Source organism: Nelumbo nucifera, chromosome 6 (genome assembly GCF_055504915.1).
Source record: "Nelumbo nucifera cultivar China Antique chromosome 6, China Antique-T2T, whole genome shotgun sequence".
NCBI lineage: Eukaryota > Viridiplantae > Streptophyta > Magnoliopsida > Proteales > Nelumbonaceae > Nelumbo > Nelumbo nucifera.
Window position 1 is genome coordinate 29,631,770 of NC_142654.1, and position 9,526 is coordinate 29,641,295.

Below are 9,526 nucleotides of genomic sequence, written 5' to 3' on the forward strand. Positions count from 1 at the left end.
AAAGGTTGTTTGGAAATGAATAGGGGATTGAGAAAAGGATTCAACCTATGGTACTCGAAAAACTTAGGCCCCGTTTGGTTAGTAAGAATGGGAGTTTGGAATTGGAGTCGGAATGGATTATTCTGATTTTAACTATTTGGTTGGGTGGAGTTGGAATCTCATTCCCATTCCTGCTGAAATGGCATTCCCCTATTTGAGGGAATGGCCATTCCCTGCCCCTCCCTAGGGAATGAAATCTCATTCCTTCTGATTCCAATTCTAATTCCCATTCCTATCTGAACCCAACAGACTATGGGAATAGACCATTCCGATCCCGATTCCAAAGAATTTCGATTCTGATTCTGACTATAAACCAAACACCCTTTAGTTTTAATGGTGTGCAATCCGGCTAGTCTTAGCTGTCAACGACCTTGCCTCTGAACGGAATTGCGGGGAACCTGAAACGGAGAAGATGAGAAAGCTCCGGGGGGAACCCGGTGTAGAGGCTCTGAAGCTCAAGTTAGAATCCTTCAAAGGCAAGATAAAACCAGATAGCACAAAGTTTGCATACCTTGTTCTTGGGGGTAGGGGGCCTTTTATAGCCACCTCGTGCACTCACTCCTAAGCTTCTGTCAGGTCGGGTACGGTTACCTCTGGTCTCCTGCCAGTTCGGGTGTCATCCCCGCTGCTGGTCAGAACCGCCACTGCTTCCTTTTGTCGGAGCCGTCTCTACGACTGACGATGACGGCGGCAGGTGGCGGTGGTAGGTGACCGTTGAAGTGCGGCTATCAAGCGTCAGATCCCAAGTCAGTCAGATGTGCCGCCCCTTGGATACGGACCTCCTCGGTGTCAGGTATGGTACATTTGTTCAGTTCGGCATCTCGGAGGCGAAGTGTTGGAGTGGCGAACGAGGTGAAGTCTTGAGTTCGGATAGGGGAGTGTCCCGAACTGCCATGAGGCAGACCAGTTCGGGTCACTGCCTTGTGTGGCTCGGGGCCCAAGGGAGAGTTCGGGCTCCTCGTAGGGAGGTCGGGCTCCTCGTAGGGAGTTCGAGCTCTTAGTAGGGAGGTCGGGCTCCTCGTAGGGAGTTCGGGCTCCTCGAAGGGAGGTCGGGCTCCTCGTAGGGAGGTCGGGCTCCTCGTAGGGAGTTCGGGCTCCTTGAAGGGAGTTCGGGCTCCTCGAAGGGAGGTCGGGCTCCTCGTAGGGAGTTCGGGCTCCTCGTAGGGAGTACGGACTGTTGGTTTCTTCCCTTTGGTGCTTGCGCCCTGGGTACGCTGCTTTAAGTGCCGAGCTATTCGTTTTTGCCACGTGGAGTGATTGCGAGGTCGGGCCAAATCTTCCTTCATCAATTGCCCCCCACTCCTCGTGCTAAGGGTCTTGCCCTGGCGCGGGGAGTTCGCAAGGTGTCAGGTGGATTTGCCCTGTACTTTGAATCTTGGTTCTAATGGCGCGAGGTGCGTTGTCAGGGTTCCTTGGGTTTCTTTGAGCGCCCAAAAGGCGGGAAATGTTCTGACCTGCCTAAACGCTGATAGATGCGACGACGCGTGCTTTATTTCAAAATTTCAAAAAAGCGCGCCACTTGGGAGGCGCGACAGCAGGCGTCTTTTCAAATTTGAAAACGTGCCGCTGTCGCTTTTATTGTGAGGAGACGTGCGCTGGCGTTCCGTTAGTTTCGAAAAGACGTGTGCTGGCGCTCTGTCAGTTTCAGGAAGACGTGCGCCGGCGCTCTGTCAATTCCAAAAAGACGTGCGCCAATCACGTCTCGGTCTCAGGGGACATGCAGTCAGTGCGACTGTGGGCCGTCGGATTGGCTTTGATCTAAGCCGTTGCTTTTCAATCACTATGTGTATAAATAGCGGGGGGGGGGGGGGACCCCAGTCGCTGTCACTTCTGTATTTCTCTCGAGCTCGCGTCCGAGTTTCAGCTCGCATCCAGCTTTTCTCAGTTCGCGTCCAGGTTTTTTCAGTTCGCGTTCAAGGTCTTTTGCTCGTCCGAGCTCCTGTGGTCTATAGCCTTTTTCCGGGTGAGTACTTTCCTGGAATCCATCTTACTCCCCGATGTCTAGCTTGGATAGCTCAGATAGTCCTTCCAGCAGGTCTGATGCAGGTTCTACGAACCGAGTTGCATCCCCTGATAGCCCTAGCGAGCCGGAGGTAGAGTTCGAGGAAGAGTTCGAACTCGTAGGCTGAGGTGCTTCGGGTAGTTTGGCGTCCACCTCTCGTCGGGGTCAGATGTTAGACAAGTTTGGCCCTTCAACCATGACGCCTGAGGGGCTCCAATCCCTCATTACCTACTATAACTTGCCCGGGGAGTACGCTTATTTCATACCTTCGGGTAGCTTTCCTTGGGAACATGGTCTTGATGAGATCGTGATATTCCGGGAGCAGCTCGCCGCGGGGCTGCGATTGCCTTTCCATCCCCTCCTTGTCGAGGTCTTGAACCACTTCGGCATGACGGTCGGCCAGCTTCACCCGAACTCCATTCGAAATTTGGTGGGGACAATCTCCTTATTTTGCGAAGAGAGCTTTCCTTTGGACTTGGAGATCTTCTATTCAATCTTAATGCTTAAAAAGCAAGTGGGTCCCCTCCCCGGGTGTAGGCGGGCATATTACTTGTCTCCTCGCCCGGGCTTTAAGCTTTTACATGAACTCCCCAACAAGGTCCCGACGTGGAAGCGGGACTATTTCGGGGTGCGAAGTGTGCTGGGGTGGCCGTTTCAGACCGGGTGGGGGATGGCCGCTCCTGACTCCGGGGTCACGCTTGACAAAGAGACGGCGAAGGGCCTCCGACAATGGGCGCGGCTTGGGCTGAAGTGTCAACAGTATTTGACGGAGGCCAAGCTCATTGCGGCCAGCTTGAGCTCGGGTAGGTTCTCCACTTGGAGATTCTGTCTTGCTGTCTTTTTTGCTTTTTACTGATGGCAAACTTCTTTTCGTAGGTGTGATGGACTCTTGAGGGACCCGTGGTGGGCACTTGTTCCGAGGCATGAAGAGGAGAAAGCGGGTTGCCAAGCGAACTCGCGCCGAGTTGCCCCGGGATGCGGAGCCCGAGGTGCCGGATTATCCGTCAGAAGATCTGCCCAGGAGCCGGCAGGGGTCCCTTATGCTGAGACTACTTACACAGGGGCTCCTACATACTCCGGTGCTCCTGCTAACTCCGGGTCTGCTCATACGCGAGTTGGGCCCTCAGGCTCGGGGGCCCCGGGGGATTTCAGGAGTGTGCTATCGCCGGCCCATGCTCTTCAAAAGAGTAAGGAGGCCATTTTCCCCGAGGAGGTCGCGGCATGGACTGATCTCCCCCTGCATCAAGTGGCCTATCGTGCCGTTACCCATGCCATGGTGGTAAGTGATCTCCCCCCTTTTTTTTAGAGCTCTTTGGCTTTTGTTTTGTTGGTTCTTTTGATCACTCAGTTCTTTTTGGTAGGTGAGCTCTTCTATTCACGCCTTGGCGGCCCAGGTGGAGAGGAGCTCGAGGCAGGCGCGAGTTGCCGAAGAGGCTCTTCGCGCTACTGAGACGACTTCGCGCTGAAGCAGCTGTTCGTGCTGCCGAGGAGGCTGCTCGTTTTTCGCGGATCAGGCAGGCGAGGTCTCAGAGAGATGCCGAGGCCATGGGAGTGGTGGTGAAGCACATGGCGGACTTGAGGCTGGATCTGCAGCATTAGGTTGAGTACCTTCAGAAGGACATCAGGGAGAGGACACAGATCTTTTCTCAAGGTATCGAAGATGCCAAGAAGAAGGTTGTCGATGAGTACATTGCTTCGCCGGGCTTTGATGATCTGGTGGTGGATTCATACAGGAGGGGTTTTAAACTAAGACGGTGGATGATCCGGAATACGTACCCCGAGCTCGATATTAGTGCCATATCCACTTCGCGCATAACTCAGGAGATGGCCAATATTGCTGATGGTGAGCCAGACTCCGAGGGCGAGGCGGGGCCTTCGGGTATTGTTGAAGTGCCTTCCGATAATGAAGAAGTAGCTCCGGGCTTGTAAATTTTTCTTTTTTTTTTAAATGTACTACCTTACTTTTGAAATGGAATGACTCTTTTGGTTAAGTGTTGGTTGTTCTTTCTCCTGAACTGAGAATATTTTCCGAACTAACCATACGTCCGATCTGTTTCCTGCCCGGGCTACCGCACTCGCGCGGCCTATTTTGGTGGTGATTTTATCCACTTTGCTTGGTGGCCTATAGGTAGTATCGCCTTAGGTTGACGATGTTCCATGCTCGGGGTACTTGCTTACCCTCTAAGGTTTTGAGCTCGTATGCCCCCCCGAGTGCTTTCTTTACTCTGTAAGGTTCTTCCCAATTTGGTCCGAGTTTGTCTACGTCGGGTTCGGGTACCATGATCTTACAGAGAACCAGGTCGCCGACGCGGAAGCTCCTCTTCTTTACTCTGGCGTTATAGTACCGAGCTAATTTTTGCTGGTAGGCCGCTGTTCGGATGTGTGCGAGGTCTCTTACCTCATCCAGTAGGTCGAGGATGGTGCGTAACTCGTCTCCGTTTGTCTGGTCGTCGAATGCTTTTAGTCGCAGTGTGGGTATTTCGATTTCCGCCGGGATTACCGCTTCGGTGCCGTAGGTGAGGTTAAAGGGGGTCTCTCCCGTAGCGGTTTTTTCTGTGGTTCGGTGAGCCCACAAGACACTTGGTAGCTCGTCCACCCACAACCCTTTAGCTCGGTCTAGTCGTGCTTTCAGTCCGCGGAGGATGGCTTTGTTCATTACTTCTGTCTGACTGTTTGCCTGCGGGTGTGCGACCGACGTGAAGTTCTAACGAATTCTCATATTTTGGCACTATTCTTGGAACTTGATATCCTCGAACTGTTTGCCGTTGTCGGAGATCAGTACCCGAGGTAGCCCAAAGCGTCATACTATGTTCTTCCAAAAGAAGTTCTGTATGTTTCAGGCTGTAACTGTTGCCAGAGGTTCAACTTCTATCCACTTTGTGAAGTAATCTACTGCCACCACTAGGAACTTTCTCCCACCTGTTGTTGGCGGGAATGGCCCCAGAAGGTCGATGCCCCATTATGCAAAGGGCCATGGACTAGTGAGGTACTTGAGGTCGGCAGTAGGCTGATGGTGGATATTGGCATGCTTCTGACACTTGTCGCATTTTCTGACGAGCTCGACGGCTTCTGCCTTCATTGTTGGCCAGTAGTATCCTTGTCGAAGTGCCTTTTGAGCGAGGGCTCTGCCCCCCAGGTGTCCGCCGAACAGACCTTCATGAGTGTCGCGGAGTACGAGCTTGGCTTCGGCAGGTCGCAAGCAACGCAGGTAGGGGAGCGTGTAGGATCGTCGGTACAACCATTCATCTATTATGACGTATTTGGCTGCCTGGCGGTGCACCCTCTTGGCTGCATTGCGGTCTGCAGGGAGGGTTCCATCTAGTAGGAAGCTCGCGAGTGGGTCGATCCAGCTCGGCTCTGCTTCAAGAACGGGAGCGACCTCTTCTGCCCCATCGAGAATGCTGGGCCGAGGTAAGTCCTCTATGTACACAGTTCTCATGGCGTTGTGACTCGTGCTGGCTAACCGGGACAGGGCGTCGGCCTCAGTGTTCTCTGACCTCGGGAATTGCCTGATGAAGTGTGAGTAGAAGTTGAACAGAGCCTCCTTTACTTTTGCCAAGTATGCAATCATAGTGAGCTCGCGTGCTTCGTACTCGCCTATAACTTGGTTGACCACGAGTTGGGAATCACTGCAGATAACTACGTGCTTTGCTCTGACCTTGTGCGCTAGGTTCAGCCCGGCTATCAGTGCCTCGTACTCCGCCTCGTTGTTGGATGCTGCGAACTCAAAGCGTAGTGCGTATTCCAATTTCGTCCCTTTCGGGCCACGTAGCACTATTCCAGCCCCGCTGCCCTGCTGGTTCGAGGAGCCATCTACGTGAAGGATCCAGGGATCCTCATCCTAGTTCGCGTTTGGCCTAACCAGGAGAGATGCTACACTGGCTGCTACTTCACGGGGTTCGGACTCTATTGGCTTGGGAGCTCCGAGCTCGCCCGAACTGGGGATCTCGGGCTCGATCGGCTCGGGGGCTTCGAGGCTAGACATGCACTCGGCGATAAAATCTGCCAAGGCTTGGGCCTTAATAGCAGTTCTTGGCTTGTACTGGAGGTCGTACTCGCTGAGTTCGATGGCCCATTTCGTCAGTCGACCGGAAACCTCGGGCTTGAGTAAAACTTGCCTCAGAGGTTTGTCAGTCAGGACGATGACGGTGTGAGCCTGGAAGTTCGGGCGGAGTTTTCGAGCTGCTATCAGTAGTGCGTATGCTAGCTTTTCTATCTGCGGGTACCTTGTCTCTGCTCCCTGCAAAATTTTACTAACATAATAGATGGGTCGCTGGACCCGGTTTGCTTCTTTTATTAGTACCGAACTGACCACCTCGTCGCTTGCCGAGAGGTACAGTTCTAGGACCTCGCCCTCATCGGGCCGGGCTAAGGATGGCACACTAGCGAGGTAACTTTTTAGCTCGTCAAACGCGAGCTGGCAGCCTTGGGTCCATTCGAACCCTTTGCCTTTGACTGCTTTGAAGAAGGGTAGGCAGCGGTCTGCTGATTTGGACATGAAGCGGCTTAGAGCCGCTATGTGGCCGTTTAGACTCTGAACTTCTTTTACTTTCCGGGGTGGTCTCATATCTAGGATGGCTTTTATCTTGTCCGGGTTGGCCTCAATACCGCGCCGGTTGACAATGTACCATAGGAACTTGCCCGATGTGACACCGAAGACACATTTGTTAGGGTTCAGCTTCATGCTAAATTGACGTAGGATTTGGAAGACAGAATCTAAGTCTTGTATTAATTCCTGTGAAAACTGTGTCTTGACGACCATGTCGTCTACATAACATTCTATCTTCGTGCCAATCAATGGCTGAAACAGCCTATTTACAAGTCTTTGGAAGGTTGCCCCGGCATTTTTTAATCCGAAGGGCATGACCTTGTAGCAGTATAGGCCGAACTCGGTTATGAAGTTGGTTTTTTCCTCATCGGACTGGTCCATCCTGATTTGGTTGTAGCCCGAGTAGGCATCCAGGAAGCTTAGCAACTCCTGTCCCGAGGTCGCATCCACTAGGCGATCAATTCTGGGGAGGGGGAAGCAATCTTTCGGGCAAGCTCGGTTCAGGTCGGTGTAGTCGACGCACATGCACCACTTGCCGTTTGCCTTTTTCACCAACACTGGGTTGGCTACCCAGCTCGGGTAATGGACTTCCCTTATGAAATCTACTGTGAGGAGCTTTTCGACCTCCTCGTCGACCGCCCTCCAGCGCTCTGGGGCTAAGTTGCGTTTCTTCTGTCTAACGGGTCTGACTACAGGGTCAGTATTAAGTTTATGAGTTATCAGGCTGGGGTTAATACCGGGCATGTCGGCCGCGGACCAGGCAAAAATATCTAAATTTTGAAGTAAAAAACTCACCAGTTCGGTTCGTAGTGGTTCCTCGACGGAAGCACCGATCTGTAGTGTGCGAGCTGGGTCTATAGCTGAAGTCGGGACTGCGACCGTTTCCTCTGTGGGCGAAGCTCGTTCCTCACCTTACTCCGTAGGCCGCTCCAGTTCAAGGTCGTCGGCCACCTTGGTTTTTCCCTTCAGGGGGGCAACATAACACTTGCGGGACTCGAGCTGGTCGCCCCGCGCTAACCCACACCAAAGTCTGTAGGGAACTTCATTGCCAAATAGTATGTGAAGACCACTGCCCGTAGGATATGCGTGATTGGCCGCCCTATTATGGCATTGTATGGGGAGGGGGTCGCGACCACCACAAAATCATGGTTGAGTCTGACCGCACAAGGCCATGTGCCAACTTCCACGGGTACTGTTATTTTTCCGAGGGGCCTGACATCCTCTCTGCTGAAACCCACCAGAGGAGTGTTCGCGGGCTTCAGTTCGCTCCTCTATAACTGTAGCTGGTCAAATGCTGACTTGAAGAGGATGTCCGCTGAGCTGCCCAAATCTACAAGTACGCGCTTGACCTCGAAGTCGCTGATCCTTAGTTTAATGACAAGCGCGTCATCGTGGATGTAGTGGACCCCTCGCGCATCGTCTTCCGTGAAGAAGATCGATTCTTCAGTCTTTGGTCTTTTTGGGGGGTTTATGTTACTCGAGGGTCGCTTCGCGAATTGACGTCTGGGCCGCTGCCGAGGTACACCCTGCTACCATCGAACCTTCCACAATTACATGGATGGTTCCCCGAACTGGCCTCTCTTCCGGAGGCTGTTGTTGCAACGGTTCAGTTGGTAGATTTGGGGGCATCCTTTCCGTGCTCCCCTTGCCGACCTGCCTTATTGTTATTATTGTCATGCTGTACAAAATTACTTAAGTATCTGCAACGGATGAGTCCCTCTATCTCGTCCCGGAGATTATTACACTATTCGTTACTATGACCGTGGTCTCTATGGAAACTACAGTACAAATTCTTATTTCTCTCGTTCGGATTTCCCTTTAGGCGAGGTGGCCACTTTCCGTATGGGGCGTCCTTGATCGTCATTAAGATCTCGGTCCGCCTCGTGTTTAACGGTGTGTAATCCGTTCGAACTGCTAGGGGAGCTCGGAACGGTTGGTTCGGCTTCGGCTCCTGGGCCGGGTTTTTTTCTGTCGACTGGGTTGGAGGGCTCGCCTTCCCTCTTTCTTTTCTCGTTCCCGCTTTCGGTTCGTTGGTTGATTTCTTCCTCTGTTCTCATGAACTTATCCGCGAACTTGAGGAATTCGGCCACGGTTGCGGGCTGGTTAGCTACCATGTGCAATTTGAACTCTTTGTGCGTTACTCCTCTCTTGGCCACCGCGAGCTACACCGCGGGGTCTAACCGCGGTATCTGTAAGCATGCTTCATTGAACCACTTGATGTAGCTCCGAATGGATTCTCCTTCCCTCTGGACTACTCCGAAGATGCTTTCCTCTGTTCTGGGGCACCGTTTGCTGGTGACAAAGTGTGCGGTGAAGACCTGCACGAACTAGGCCCAGCATTTTATCGACCCGGGGGCCAGGTTCCTGTACCAAGTGCGGGCTACCCTCCTGAAGGTGGTGGTGAAGGCCACGCACATGCACGATTCACTGGCCCTGGCGAGGTGCATTTGGGACTGAAAAGCGTCAACGTGGTCGTTGGGGTCGAAGGACCCATCATACTTGTCCAAAGGTGGGAGCTTGAAATCTCTGGGCAAGGGGACCGCCAGGAGTTCTAATGCGAGGGGGGAAGGAACTGAGAGAATCGGGGCAGCTCCTACCTCGTCCGAGCTCGTCTCTTCCTTGCCTCTGAGCTCTGGCAGGACACGGGTGGTAGTTCGGCGACTTCGCCGGCGCCTTCGTTGTTAAGCGGGCCTAGTACTGGCGCTGCTGGCCTCTGTGTTGCCGAGCTCGATGGGGTCGAAATGCTGGTAGTCTGCTTCCAGGGCGCCGAATCGGTTTTCTGTGAGCGGGAACTCGGGCCTGGAGCGCCGAGGTGCCAACCTTGCGGGCGAGGTTCCTGACCCGCCTGCGAGCTGCGAGGCGGGGATGATTTTTCTCTCTCTTCGGCCTGGGGACGAGGCTTGGCTGTTAGGGGGGTTCTAGGGCCGGGAGGCCTT